Below are 15,280 nucleotides of genomic sequence, written 5' to 3'. Positions count from 1 at the left end.
AACATATCTGTGATTCTGTGGGTAAGGCCATGGAGAGTTTTAAAATAAGGATTCTTGAACTGGGGCCAGGGGAACCAAAAAGTATACATTTCAAATGCATTAAACACGAATCAAGTCCTAATGCTGATTATCTTCCATTCTACAAGATTTGGAATAATTTTGACCCTTTAAATGCTACTGCATGAACCAGCCTGCAGAGATACACTGACATTATCACTCAACTATATTACAAAGGCCTCATGAAAAAGTTAACAGTGTAGCCTTGTTCTGAAAGCTACTAACCAGAAGCCTAAAATGTTTTACCGACCTCCCTCTTACAGTGAGGAAGAACCCCTGGTTTTACTCCAGTGACTGGGATGGGGTGTGTGTGTCGGGGTTGCCATTTCTGGTTGAATGTATTCCCGGGGGTTTCATCACATGACCACATGCCCCACCCTATCCAGCAGCTATTTTCCCCATCTCCAATACTTTTGTAACTAATAAATGAAAATGTTCAAAGAAATTATTAAAAAAGAAACAATTATTTTGCATGTCCTTATGATTTTTCTCCTGGGTTGCTTGCAGCAGAGTTTGTTAGATTCATTTCCAATTCCTGGATATTCCAGGATAATTTTGAAGAGTTGGCAACACCATGTGTGTGTTCACATATAAAAGGCCGGCAATGACTTCTCCAGAGCTCAAGTACAAGGCCCTTGCGTTGTACTCTGCCGAGTATTTTTCTGGTTGGGTTCTTTTTCTCGACCTCCTTAAACTTTGATGATCAACTTCCTGATCAAAAAGAGAGAGGGAGGAGGTTTCATCACCCAAGCGTTTCCATCGCAGCCCAGCGAGCACAGCTAACATTTCTGCCCCTTTTGATGTCTGCAAACCTGGTTAATAATTAATGGCTTTAAGTGAAGGGCTAAAAGAATCTCCATTAGGGCTATCCCCTCTGGTGCAGGGGCTTGCCTGAAAAAAGGGGCAGGGAGGGGATGTCCGGTATGTTGGTGGTGGTGGTGGGGGGGGGGTGCTACTATTCCCTTCAGGCATATCCTGGGCCACCCAATGCTTCTGTTTTCCCATCTCTGGTTCTGAAAGAAAGAAAGCCTGAAGTCTTTAATTTTCAAGCTGTCACAGTCTGCATTACCTGCCTTTAATTACAGAACTGTTTCTTGCAGGTGCGTTAAATATGGAGGGGAAAACGTGCGCTATTAACTATTTCTGTGACTCAGTTTAAAACCTTGATTCTGGATTGAGGGGCTGGATGGAAGAGTGTAGTTTCTACGTTCCTTTATTATACCCCAGAGAATGCAATTTGACAAGTTAAAGTCTGCAGCAATTCAAATTAAGAATGTAGACTAACAACAGCAAAGTGGGTATCGGATAGAAACACATGGAAGTTGCAACATGGAAACAGGCCTAACCAGCCCATTTTGCCATTTAACTCCCACACAAGGAAACAATCCTAATTACGCAATATTTTGTCAACTCTTCTTCCTTCATCCACCTATCCAATCCGGAATGTGGAAGTGGGCTCGGAATTTCCTTGGCCATTCTGTCACTGTGCTGTTGTACGTTTGGCAGAAATCCTCTTTTACATGCTAAAAAGAGGATTTCCATCTGGTTACGGTATGGCAGTACAACAGCAGGAAGATACTCTGGGTCACAGTTTCAGCCTCAACTCTCTGTAAAAAGGATTCTCCTTTCCCCGTTCTCAATCAAATTCAGCAATTTCAAAGTCAGCTCAGACTGTATATTAGAACTGTCAATTTGCCACATCAATCTGATGGCACAGCATCATCCTAGCACAGTGCGGGAAGTATACCAACTGATTAGGATGCTTCTTATCGCCCATAATTAACTCACGCGAGACATTCCTCATCTCAGCCAAGCTATCTTGGGTGGGATCATTTTCACAGAGCTAAGATGCTCTTACGAGACAAATAAGGAACGGCGAAATCCCAGCGTGGCTTTAGTTCTTTGTCTGCAGGGCAGTCAAGTGGTCACACCATGCCCTTCCCAATCCCATACCTGTTAAAATGGCACATGATAGTATCTCAGCCTGACTACACGTCCCCTCTCTCTGGGAAACCTGTACTTTTTACTGTGTAATCTAAGCACTTTTATAATGGACAATATCCACTCCTGCAGAGCCTGGGCCTTGTGCAGTTGGCTACAAGCCAAACAGAAGACCACCAGGACAGGATAAGGCTTGTTGCCAAGACGACCTATTTCTCGTGGGTCTTTCAGGTCACCAGCCTCAGTTAGTCCCAGCAATTTTACATTTGGTGTCCAGCCCAGAGTTACTAATGGCTACATGGGTGAAATGTTACTCTTTGTATCTCCATGGCAGGTAGAATTGGAACCCTGCCACCCTCTCTGAGATGAGAGAACCTTCCTTTAACAGTGTTTGAGGAATTGGCTCTCAAAATTCCAAATCTAGAATGTTGAAGCTGCAGTGTCCTTGTGCAGCCCTCCACAATCTCCTCCCAATTCAGTAGTGACCTTCGCAGCTTCATCCTTCCTCAGAAACCATTGCTCGGTTATCTGCATCATCAGAGGCAGTCCAATCTTCATAGAAGGTTGCGGTCAACCCTGTATTTTTTTATTTTTATACATACTGTGCAAAGGTTTAAATGGTTTTGTAAGCTGCTGTTGCTACTTGCTGATACAGTAGCTGCGACTCAATCAATAGCGCTCACACCTCTGATTCAGAAGGTTGCAGGTTCAAGCCCCACTCCAGGGACTTGAACACAAAATCTAAGCTGACTCTCCAATGCAGTACTGAGGGAGTGCTGCATTGTTGGAGGTGCCATCTTTTTGTTGAGACGTTAATCTAAGGCCCTATCTGCCCTTACACGTGGACGTAAAAGATTCCATGGCACTATTTTGAAGAGGGACTGGTGAGTTCTGACCAATATTTATTGCGCAATCAATATCACTAGAACAAAATATGCGGTCATTGTCACATTGCTGTTTGTGGGACCTTACTGTGCACAATTTGGGTGCTGTGTTTCCTATGTTACAACAGTGACTGCACTTCAAAAGAATTTCAATGGCTGTGAAGTGCTTTGGAACATCCTGAAACCATGAAAGGTGCTATGTAAACTTTCTTTCGTTTAAAATGAATTGAAAAATACACAACCCTTTACCTTCTGCCCCTGGACAAAACGGTTGGCCAAACGCTTTCCTTGAAGAAAGTGTCCCTTTAAAAATTAGCAGTCATTGCAGGAGAGTACGAATTTGTGCAGTTTGAGAGCTGTGAGGAATATCCGGCATTTAAAGAGCCAGTACACAGTGGCAATACCGTACACAATATACGGTTTCTCATTTCCAATTATTCCCTTTGTTCCTTTCTCTGGTTTCAGTATTTGCACAACCTCAAAAAAGTTAAATAGGGGGCATTACATTGTAAGTAAATTACAGCTCAGGTTAGCATTTTTACAGTGCAGAATTAATTGCAACCACCTGCGGCCCACTTGCCACTCTGCTGAGTGTTACATTCACAATAATTTATTACCACTCAAAAGGAGTGGTAATAAATGGAAAAGACGGGAGATTGCTTTCGAATGCAATGGTGTTGCTTTGCGGCACTCAAACATTTACATCTGCTGATGTCATAGCTACCAGAGTGAGACGATCAGAATGTGTGTCACAGCTGCCTGGCTACAGATGGCTAATAGTGTTCTTGAAATGATTATCACTGAATTTTGCATTTTACACTGTCAATGATCCCAAATCTCGTGTTCTGTTTAAATACTGCTGCTTAAACGGGAAATCCAAATGCCTCCACGCTATTCTCCACAAATTTCTTCCCCTCCACCCCCCCCACAGTTTCCTCTTTTTACCTGCTGGTATGTTCCATGGAGGCTGGCAGTTTTCCACTACCCCACCCCAATTGGCTATTCTAAACGCACAAGCTTGGATAGTGACTGTCTATTCAGCTGTCACAGCTTATCCTGTTCTCAACTGATACTCGCATGCAAGTTGTCCCTGGCAAGGTGAGGGTTGGGGGTGTCTGATTCCCACCCCACTTCCCTAGTGCCCCACTGATATCAAGTAACTCGGCACTGACAGAATTTAACTTGAGACCTCTGGCCTGTATGAATTAGTGTGATACTGCACTTTTAACTATTAGACCAGAGAAGCAGCTACAATATTTTCTATTATCTTACTTCCCCTATGCTCATGTGCATTCGACATATCATCTATACAATGGGCTGGGAGTGTGGGCAGGAGACATGTTCTCAAGCCTATTCTAGTTTCCTGTATACCGAAACATTAGGAGGTGAAGGGCAGCAACAGAGCGAGGCTCTCCCTCTCCTCTTCCTACCCATTGAGGAAGCCTTCTCCATGGTGGCATGGTTGAGATGGGTAATTCACCACATGGTGAAGCATGGCTTTATAAATATATCCCACTGCTCTCACTGGCAGGAATTTCAAGACGACTGCACCACCATCTATGTAACTATAAAACTCTTGATGATGGAACCTTTCGGGGGGAATAAAAACTAGGCCCAAACTCACGGTTCAGATTGCGAGAGTTCCAAGCAATGCAGGATGGAAGTTTCCAGAGTTAATGAATGTTGGTTAGCTGCTATTTTCCAAGCATACGCTTTGCTAGAAATACATCGACGTGTGACTGACCACTAGATCATGTTCCTGTGATTGTTCACTGGACATTTTTCAATTAAGATTGAGAAAGAGAAATCTTTCATAACTTTGATTGATTGAGAAATGAAGGAATCACTGTTGCAAGAGAGAAGCTGCTGTGACACAGCCTGAGCTGCCTGTACAATAATGCTGGACTCAAACGCCTACATTAAAATAAACCGTGATCCATCCTGTCTCCCCAACCTCACCCCTCCCCAAATAAAAAAACTGGTTTTTTTTGGTTGTCAGGGCCTGCAAGTCAGAAATTGTTGATTACCAAGAGGGCATTTCTAGGAGAAGTGGGGCAGCAACAGTGGGGAATTAAAAAAGGTCAGAACCGCCATATGCACCTGTCTACTACTGTCTTCAGTGTGTGGTTTGCAAATCCGTTTCAAAAAGATGACAGAACTTTAAAACACTTCAACAGCATCTTTCATTGTAAAGCTTACAGAAGACCCATGTGGTTGCTTGGAGTTCCAGTGCTCCAACTGGCCTAATTTTAAGCATAAACATGTCCAGATTTCAGTTAAGCCCGAAGCTTATGCTCTATGTAGTGCTCTGTAATGCTCTTGGCTTGCAATCAGGAAATTCAAGTTGACAATGTGCCTTTAAATTATGAACTATCGCACCAAGTGTTTTAAGTCCTGCTAATGGTGAAGCCTGGGGATTTGGAGCTGCTTGTAGGCCTTTAGGGCAAATACTACGAAACATACATTTAAAGGAGCAGTATTGACCTGGTGAAGGGCTTTGTAACTGCAATTGTAAACAGCGTGTGATGGTTCAATCACATCTTATCAACAGTTAATTTTTAACTAAAAATATGAAAAACTTGATTGTAGATGAGCAAAGTGTTGATGGAGTGATCCTGTCCCATATCCCCTCCAAGTGAGCCAACATCAGCCCTTTAACATCTTCTACTCCACCACAGTGCGAACTTAGTGAATTGGCAATAAATTACTGACTTCCCCCCACACTCCCCACCACAACCACTGCTGAACCAATAGTCCTCCCATTTTTCCCCCCCTCTCCTTAAATCACTGCCTCGTGCTGCAATACAATCTAGCGCCTCACTTAAGCAATTTCTGTAGTGTGTGTGATTGGGACTGTAGACCCAAAACCAAGCCCAATCTTGTCCTGAGCCAAGAGTTCAGACCAGCAAGCAACCTGCGACAGACAGTCAGGTCTAAATGGTTTCATATTACATCACATGATTCATTTGCTCACTGACGTATTATGGGGGGAGGGGGGGGGGGGGGGAGAATCGCAATCTTGATAGCGTATTTCAATTTCATCAGTCAACGGCTAGGTTGAAATATTTGCCAACGGCCCCTGCTTTACAATTGGCTTAGAAAATAAAAGCTCACTGTTTTTGTCAGCGCACTCACCTTCAGTCAGAAGGTTGTGGGCCCAAGCCCCAACTCTTAACACTTGAGCACATAATCTAGGCCACCAGTTCAGTGCAGTGCTGAGGGAACGCTGCACTGTCAGAGGTGCAGTCCTTTGGTAAGGCTTTTAACTAAGGGCTGGATTTTCCCTGCGGGCTTCTGAACCCTGCTGCCAGGCTCAAATCAGAAGCCCGCAATGTGTGGGAAACAGTCACTTGATGTGATGTTATCCAGAGCAGCTTGCTGTCCAATTAAGGACGGTGTGTGGGTGGGTCCTTGAAGTTGGAGGGCCAATCAGAGGTCTTACAGCTTGAAAGCAGTAGCAGGCTGCAATGTGCAGTAACTGAGGGATTCAAAATGGAGGCGCACTCTCTCCAACTGTTTTAAATTTGATTTAAAAAATAGCCTTTGCAGTCGGGCCACCACTGGGGTGGGGGAGACATTCCACAGTGCAGCTTGTGGCAGGGAGGGCCTATAAGCCTGCCTGAAATGTTGCCAGCCCCCACCTCCCCCTCAGGTCTGCCAATGGGACGCCGCCTCCAGGCAGCTAATCTATTCCCCCCCCCCCCCCACCCCTCGCCTCCGGGAACCTGGAGGCTGACTAGAAATTCCAGTTGGCCTCCTTCAATTGGTCTAAACGGGCTATTAATTAGTTTAATTGGCTACCAGGTAGCTGAGCTGTCGCACCACCCCCCCCCCCACCGCCCCCCCACCCCCCCCATCCTTCCTCTGAGAAAATGGCCCAGGGAGGGGGGGGCGAGGGCAGGTTGGAACCGGGGAACTGGCACTATTTATAACACCTACCTGCCTCATTCCCAGCCCTGGCGCAGGCTCAAAATCCAGTCCTAAGACCCCACTTGCCTGCTCGGGTGGACACAGAAAAATGCCATGACAATATTTGAAGAGAAGTAGAGGGTGTGCCCAGTGTTCCAGTCAGTATTACTCCCTTGACCAACAAAGATTAATCAGCCCTTCATCTTATGATATCTTGCTGTGCCCAAAATGGCTGCCGAGCTTCCCTATATGACAGTCAACGTAACTCAACGTAATTCCTTGCATGCGATGTGCTCAAGGATGCTGCCAAGAGATGCGATAAGGTGCTATACAAATGCAAGTCTTAAATCTTAACTCATGCCAAATACAGTGTAAAGCTTGCACAGCGGCTGCAGTGGATCCAGCTGGGGTTGGATCAGTAATGGGTCAGTTTTAAATCCCTGTTTTCTAGCTGTTGAGGAGAACAGGAAAAGGAGTCTCAGACAAAACAAAATGTTGATCAATTATTGGCATTAGTTTCTGGCAGATTGACGTGAAAGTTTTATTTTGCACTGGGTACACACAGAAGGTCCAGGCATTGAAGTTTTTACAGTCAATTATCTTTAGCCCTGATCCCTAACCAAGCCTTGCCTGCCCCCTCGGCCAATCTGATTTTCAATTAGGCACACCTCACTATGCCAACCCATCCCACCAGATCCTCTCTCCCTCTCCCCCCGCCACTGCACACTCACAGCAGCATAAAATGAAGCCTAAACCAGTCACATGGCTCTAGGCTTCTATCACAGATGCCTGAGCTCATCCACATCAGGAGCAGGCTTTCAGAAACGCAAAGAGCAAGCCAGATTCTGAAGCCATCAAGCAGGGTTTATTATTGAAAGGTTCAGGCATGTATAAACAGGTCACTTGTTTTTATTTTAAATTAAAAACAAAACTGAAGGTGTGTGTTTCATTCTAGAGTAGGTAAGACTTGACAAGCCTACAATTATGTAACAATTTAACTTTTTGCCTTTGTCTGAAGTACACCTTCGCTGCTGGTTATTAAAAAATTGGTTGTTTGAAGAGCTTATTAAAAGATTGCTGTGATGATGCTGGCAGTGATGAGAGGCTGTACTAAATTCCCTTTCTATGTTCATGGGAACGGGGTGGGGGGGCAGTGGAGAAATGGTGCCAGCCATGTTGCAAGGGAACAATCCCCAATCGTACCAGTGAAATTTTGCAGCCAAGGCTTCCTGCTGGTTGAGAAAATTTATCCAGCGGGAGAAGGAAGATCCTAGCTTTGATCCGTCATCTGTCAGATTTGTTGAACCCAGCTCCTTGGCTGTAGGAGCATGCTACAATTGGCCTCAGTGCCCTAGGCTTGAGGGTTGTAGGTTAGGCTCCTGATTGCTATTCAGTGCACCTCCCAGCCCCAGGTGAATGTGTGAATGTTGGGACAGGGCAGGATCGGGCTGCAGTTGTGGTTCCCCTTCCTAACTGCCAAATATCCTGCTCTCATTCACTTCAGGAGCTTCAGATGAGAAGTGGACACTTGGATGGTATTGGTGCCTGTGAAACCTTGAAGTCAAAAGGACAAAAGGAGCATTAAAAAAAACTCGTTAAGAAAGGAGACAAGATTTCTTTTGTAAAAAGTGAGTCTGTATTTTAAATGTCCAACTCCTGAGGTATGCAATATTGTCAATTGTTCATTCTACCGCGGCTAACTAACCTTCTCATCTTAGTGTTGAGTCATGAGAGAAAACAGGAACTGAGACAGAAATATGCCATTTTCTTCCTTGTCTCCTTGTGATTCATTGCCGCAACAGGATTTTTTTTCTTGCATGTGTTGCTCTCCCCGTCTTCTCTCTCCAGCAAGGAGACAGCCCGGGACTTCAAAGTGCCGCTCCAGGAGACACTTCAGGGCACCTCCTGCCATCCCCGAGATGAAAGGGAGCCAAGAGAAACTGTTTATGCAGCAAGCTCGGGCTGGGAGCAATGCTTGCTGAAACGTGACAGGGCTGAGGAACTGGAAGGTAGAGGAGGACAGGAGAAGAGTGAACAGCCGGCAGTCTGCTCAGTGAGAAGGATCTATAAGGGTGGGTTATTTTCCCAGAAGCAAAATAAGCTGCAGTCCTTTCTCTGAGCCTACATAAGGCCACAGCTGTTGGAGGATTGGAAAGCCTTGCTGGCTTTTATTAACCTTTCAACAATTACGCCGAATTTAGTAAACAGGAAAAAAAACAAATCCTAAAGGGAGATTGTTTTTGTTGTTGTTAAAAGAAAAATGCAACGTAACATCAAAAGAAAAACTTATTAGTCGGAGTCAGGAGGGAGTACGATGCTCAGACACATTGGGCCTGCTAGTTTAAGGAAGTAAACGAAAGTGAATAGGTCCAATAGATTTGGAAGTACTAGCTAAATTCCAGCATTACTTAGTGCACTGATATTCAAATTTATTCTATATTCCTTCATACAGAGAAAATACTTTATTCACCCTTATTCTCTCCCTCCCACCCCCTCAAAAAAAGATTATTTCCAGATCTGTCAACATTGAGGGACTGTTAGAGACTGAAAAGAAACAAAGCCAGTAAGGGTCAATTTTAACCTGATTCGCCAGGTGAGAAACACACGGGATTAGCTGGAACACCAGCTTTACATCCTGTCCAATATTCGTCTGTATTTATATCAATGGTGAGCAAAATCAGCCAGGCCGTAAACCCAGTGGCACACTCAATCCCGTCAGTTTTCCAATGGACAAGACAGGTCGAAATTGACCCCCAATGACCCTCTAGCAACACTTAGAAGCCATTAAAAAGTGGGGATCGGCTGTTACTTTGAGGCACAGACAAACAATGAAGCTTGATGAGGACAGGAGATAGGGGTGTGAGTATGGATGGGGTGTGAGTATGGATGGGGTGTGAGTATGGATGGGGTGTGAGTATGGATGGGGTGTGAGTATGGATGAGTTCTGATGTTTTGATAAGTTTTCGAGTTCATGGACGCCAGCAAGGAGAGCTGAAGAGAATTTGAGTAATAATAAAAGGTATCAATAAAGGTTTTGGCAGTAGAGGGGAAGAGATAAGGCATTGAGGAGGGCAATATTTTAAAGGTAGATCACCAGTCAGAGCTTCACACCTTTGGGTTTAGCCTGAGGTGGCAACTGGACTTGCGGCTGGAGGTGCACAAGTGCTAGCAGGAGACAGAGGGGATTGAATCAATTTTGCTAACATTTAGCTGGAGGAAATTTTGGCTTAACTGGGTCTTCAATGTTGAACAAGGTTTTGGAGAAAGTTCTGGCAACACTGGAGGAGAAAAAGGAGGCAGCGAGATAGAGCCGAGTATTGTCAGCCTGCACGTGGAAACTGATCCCATGCTTCCAAATGATGCCACCCAGAAGTAGCATCTAAATGAGGAAGAGGAAGAGGCAGCGGGTGGGGTGCCTCGTGTACAGTGGAAGAAGCCTTACGGGCATGGGAGGAGAAGCCATTGGAGGGGATACAAGACATCAGTATAAAACTCAGAGACAGCAGTGCCACATATACACACTGCAGTGGAGAGATGCTCAAGGACTTTGGAGCAATAATGGTATTGAAGGTAGGAATGAACAGAAGAAATGACGGGTCTGGTAACACTCATACAGGATGGTGTTTGTGACTTTGGCCAGCCTAGTCTCAGCTCTGCAGGGGGAGTTGGTGGACTCCTAACTGGGAGGGCTGAATTTTCGAGCCCCGCCAGGTGTGGGAACGGAGGTGGATGGAGTCCGAAAATACCAGTGCCGGCCGGCCGGACAATTTCCCGATGCCATTGCCGGTTCCACCATATTAGAGGAGGCTGGTGTGGGGCTGGCAGGGCTACCTGCGCCACGTGTGGGTACCCGTTTAGGCTCATTAAGAGCCTTATTAGGTCCAATTAAAGTTTCTGCATCAGTCGGAGCCAGTTTAGTGCCTGAAGGCAGGCACCCAGTGGCAGGTCTGGTGGGCCAGTGCTCCAAGCAGGCCTAGAGGCCCACCCTGCCTGCCTGGGTGTGAGATCAACCACATGTTGCCCTGTAGAGGGGTTCTCCCCACCTCCACCCCCTCCCCTGACAGTGTAGCCTGGCTGCAAGAATCATTTCTTTTAACTAAAGTTTTAAAAATGTTGGTGAGACGGTGTCTCAATGTTGAAGTGCCCGCTCTGTTACTTACCTGCCATCACAGCCTGCTGCTCCTCTCAAGATGGAAGGCCTCTGCTTGGCCCTCCAGCATAGAGAGCCCACCTGCTGCCCTTAATTGGACTGGGAACCTGTCTCCATGCCAATTAAGGGGGCGCGTCCATGAAAATCCCAAGGAGTGACTATTTATCCCCGGGAGTAGGTTCGGGACTCGGAAACAGTCCCGAGTTCTGTTGTCCACCTCGGAGGGTCTCAAGCAGAAAATGGTGAGGTAATCACACACTCCATGAGTTTTGAAAGATATAGCAGGCTGGAGACTGGGCATAGTTGGGAGAAAACAAAAGGGTCAGGGTGGAGGATGGTGATGGCTATTTTGAAGGATTTAGGGTCCGTGCCAGTAGACAGGTACAGATTATGTAAGGATCTGTTTCATATTTTGTGTCACGTAATATTCTATGACTATGTATTGTGGATGTCTGATCTGCTAGAATTATCTTTCTGTAACTCACAACAGATTCAATGCACATCTTCCAAAAAAAACCTTATTGTGTTGCTCAGATTAATGGGTTTTTGTAGCCAGCTTGTTTTGAAGGTGAGAGGTCAGAACTAGTTAAGTAGCCACAGCACTTGTCAGATCTTAAAGACGTGTATGCTCATCTGATTTTGCTGCCTCAAAGAATTAACCAACTTGGATTGACCAACTAAGACCTGGCAACCACAGTGGTGAAGGCCAAGTGCCCAACACAAAGATAGCAGGTTCAAGTCCCAACCCTTTATCCAAGGATTTTTGAATTTCTCATCTGGGTCCCTGGCTAGACTGCCCTACAGGTGCTAAATCTGTTTGAGTTCACTGCAGCAGGGATAGGACACTATCCAAGATGGAAGATGTCTGCAGCCTGTATGTCCCTGTGCTGTTCGAGAAAGTTATCGTTCATAGAATCATAGAAGTTTGCCAGTGACAAATCGCCATCCAGCCTAATCCCACTTTCCGGCTCTAGGTCCATAGCCTTGTAGGTTTTGACACTTCAAGAGCATACCCAAGTATTTTTTAAATGTTATGAGGTTTTCAGCCTCTGCATCCTTTCAGGCAGTGAGTTGCAGTTTCCCACCACCTTGTGGGTGAAAACGTTTCCCCCCAAATCCCCTCTAAACCCACCTCATACCCCCTAAATCTATGCCCCTGGTTATGCACCCTCAACCAAGGGGAAAGGGCCTTCCTTTCTACTCTATCTAGACCCGTTCATAATTTTATACACCAATTAGGTCTCCCCTCAACCTCCTCTGTTCCAAAGAAAACAACCCAAGCCTAACCAATCTTTCTTCATAACTAAAATTCTCCAGTCCAGGCAACATCCATGTAAATCTCCTCTATACCCTCTCTAGTGCAATCAGCACTTTCCTATAGTGTGGTGACCAGAATTGCATGCAGTACTCCCAACTGTGGCCTAACTAGTGTTTTATACATTCCAGCATAACCACCCTGCTCTTATATTCTATTCTATGCCTTCTTGACCACCTTATCTACCTGTCCAGCCATCTTCAGGAATCTGTGGACATGTACTCCAACGTCCCTCTGTTCCTCTACACTTCTCAGTATCCTACCATTTATTGTGTATTCACTTGCCATGTTAGCCTTCCCCAAATGCATTACCCCTCACTTTCGTGGATTGAGCTCCATTTGCCACTGTTGCGCCCACCTGACCAGTCCATTGATATCTTCCTGCAGTTTACAGCTTTCTTTTTCAGTACCAACTACATGGGCAATTTTTGTATCATCTGCAAACTTCGTAATCATACCCCCAAATGAGGACATGAGATTTAAATAAGGAAAAAACAAAAAAGTTATTGACATTTTTTTAAAAACTAAGTACGTACAAAAAAAAACTGGAGCTTATTAACTCATTTTGCCTACGGATTGAGGCGTGGAAATTCCATGGAGTTCCTCGATCTCCTGCTCTTAATTTCAGCAGGAAACCACTGGAACCCCCAGAGAAATGGCGTAAATGAACATTTACTCCATTTTTCTGGTATTTCTGCTGACGTTATAGCGGGAGATTGGGAAAGCCCACATGGAATTTCAGGGCCGGTTTTTTATCATTTGGTTTTAAATTAGTTTCTGGGCCAGGGTACCCTTGTAAACCGACCGTTCTGTCTTCACGAACCGCAGAGTTTTAAACCATGGTGTTCTGACATCAGAGTTAAAATTTCAATCGACATTCCCATTAATTCACATATATCTCAGGTTGCTGACACTAACAGACTTTAGTGTTCTGACAGGGTTTAACCATCGGCAAGGCAACAGGAATTTTAAAAAGAAATAGCCCATTCCAAACCTCCAGGCCCGCAAAGTTCAAACAGGGCTGAGTTGCCTTGGTTTCGAGAGCAATGTTGCCAAGGCAAGGGGTCACTTACAGCCTACAGGCTGTAGTTCAGACGGCACTGTAGAATAACATGGGTAGCTCTAATTATCATTTTTTTAAAAATTGGAAACACATTGATTAAGATAATGGAACAGTTGTTCATAGAACTTGTTTCCATGTCATGTTTATTGCAGTGCTTCTGTAAGAGCTTAATGAATACCCTTCCTCAGGCTGCCAGTAAACAAGAGGTTAACTGGCGAAAAGCACTGGCAACAGCAGCTGCTCGTCCCTTCCACTCCCCAACCCTCATAATGCTCTCACAATAGCTCAAGCCCTCAGCTTGGATAGGATTGCTGCAATGCCAACTTTCTCTGAGGTTTATTGTGCAAGAAATATAAGCTCCTGAATCCACTTTTGGGCCGGTTCCACTTCCACAGATTAGCAGCAGCACAGCCTGAGCTTCCAGGTTTCCTTGGCTGGAGATCAAAGTGGTGAGCCGCAACCACCACAGAATGCAGTGGCTGAGCTCCCCTCCCCCACAGCCCGCTGCTCCTCCACCACTGCCCCCTTTTCTACAGAGCACAGCGGCAGGCTGCAGTTCGAGCTGTGCTCTTTTATCTCGTTGTGAGTCTTTCCCCTCGGATCACAACTTCTGATCAAGAGGCCGAGGAGCATAAACACACCTGCAGCACGCAGGGGAGGGGTGGGGGGTGTGGGGAGGGGAGGGGAGAGGAGAGGTGGCACCTTCTTTTCGCACCACAATAATGGGATACCTTTCAACAAAGTCACTCAGCATCGCATTGAGAAAGCTCGTATTGGTATAATTAAAGCAATTATGCCTTCAGAAATGTTTTTGTCTGCCATTATACTGTAATTTTATGTCCTTCATTGCCATCTGTTTATTAAAAAAGGTAAGTACATACTCTTTTTACCTAAACCAGCTCTTATCTGTCAGTTCAACTTAACTCAATATTGCAGCCTGGAACAAGGTATTATTTACCCACTAGGACTGTGAATCAACAATGGCTGTGGAGTCAAGTTAACCCCTGCGAACTTGCCTAGTATTCTAGTACAGTAGCAATTGGGTTAAAGGAAAAAATAGGGGAGAGAGGCGGTGTTGGTTTCTGGGGGAGCGGGGTTGAAAATTTCCAAGGCGGTACCCATGATTTTCTCCCGGCAGCTCCCCTTACAGGGGTGACGTCAGGAATTGTGGAGCTTCTGGACAAGCGCTGTTTCACAAATAATTTGTCTCCTGAAGCTTAGCTTTGAAAATAGCACAGACATCCAAAAATCTTCTACCGGCACATAAATAATAAGGGAGTACTAAGAGGCAGGGAGGGGCCTATTAGGGACAAAAAGGGTGATATATGCTCGAGGCACAGGACAAGGCTAGAATACTTAATGTGTACTTGGTATCGGTGTTTACTCAGGGAAGAGGATGCTAATAAAATATCGGTAGAAATGAAGATGGTAGAGGTAATGGATGAGGTGAAAATTGAGAAGCAGGATATACTGGAAAGGCTGGCTATGTTTAGGGTGGATAAGTTACCTGGTCCAGATGGCTTGCATCCAAGGTTGCTAAAGGAAGTGCGGGTAGAGATAATGGAAGGTCTTAACATAATATTTGACTTCCCTAGATACAGGAGAGGTGCCAGAAGATTGGTGAGTGACACCCTTATTCAAGAAAGGGTGTAAGGACAGTCCTAGCAACTAAAGGCCGGTCAGTTTAATGGCACAGTTCTAAAGGTGTGCAGGGACAGAGCGACCTTTGAAGATCTTTGAAGCAGGCAAGACATATTGGGAGAGTAGATAGCAAAGCATATGGGATCATGGGCTTCATAAATAGAAGTATTGAGTATAAAAGCAGGGAAGTTATGCTGAACCTTTACAAAGCTCTGATTAGGCCACAACTGGAGTATTGCACCCAGTTCTTGTCATAACACATTAGGAAGGATGTGAGGGGCCTTGAGAGTGCTGAATGTTAGCGGCCCCCCTGAGACGGG

General features: G+C 45.3%; 1 protein-coding gene across 3 annotated transcripts in view; it reads right to left on the bottom strand.

Moving 5' to 3' along the window:
- The window catches only part of znrf3 (zinc and ring finger 3), a 284,028-nt gene that overhangs the window by 102,742 nt on the left and 166,006 nt on the right, over nucleotides 1-15,280 (bottom strand). Inside the window, exon 1 of one of the 3 annotated variants that reach the window (XM_068055194.1) lies at nucleotides 4,507-4,558. The exons of the other annotated variants lie outside the window; for them this stretch is intronic. The gene's annotated coding sequence lies outside the window, so the exon portion shown is untranslated. Of the gene's footprint in view, nucleotides 1-4,506; nucleotides 4,559-15,280 lie in introns of those variants that run through there. 3 annotated transcript variants of the gene reach the window in all.

The sequence above is a fragment of the Heterodontus francisci genome, chromosome 23 (assembly GCF_036365525.1).
Source record: "Heterodontus francisci isolate sHetFra1 chromosome 23, sHetFra1.hap1, whole genome shotgun sequence".
NCBI lineage: Eukaryota > Metazoa > Chordata > Chondrichthyes > Heterodontiformes > Heterodontidae > Heterodontus > Heterodontus francisci.
This window is presented reverse-complemented; position numbering and strand designations above follow the sequence as displayed.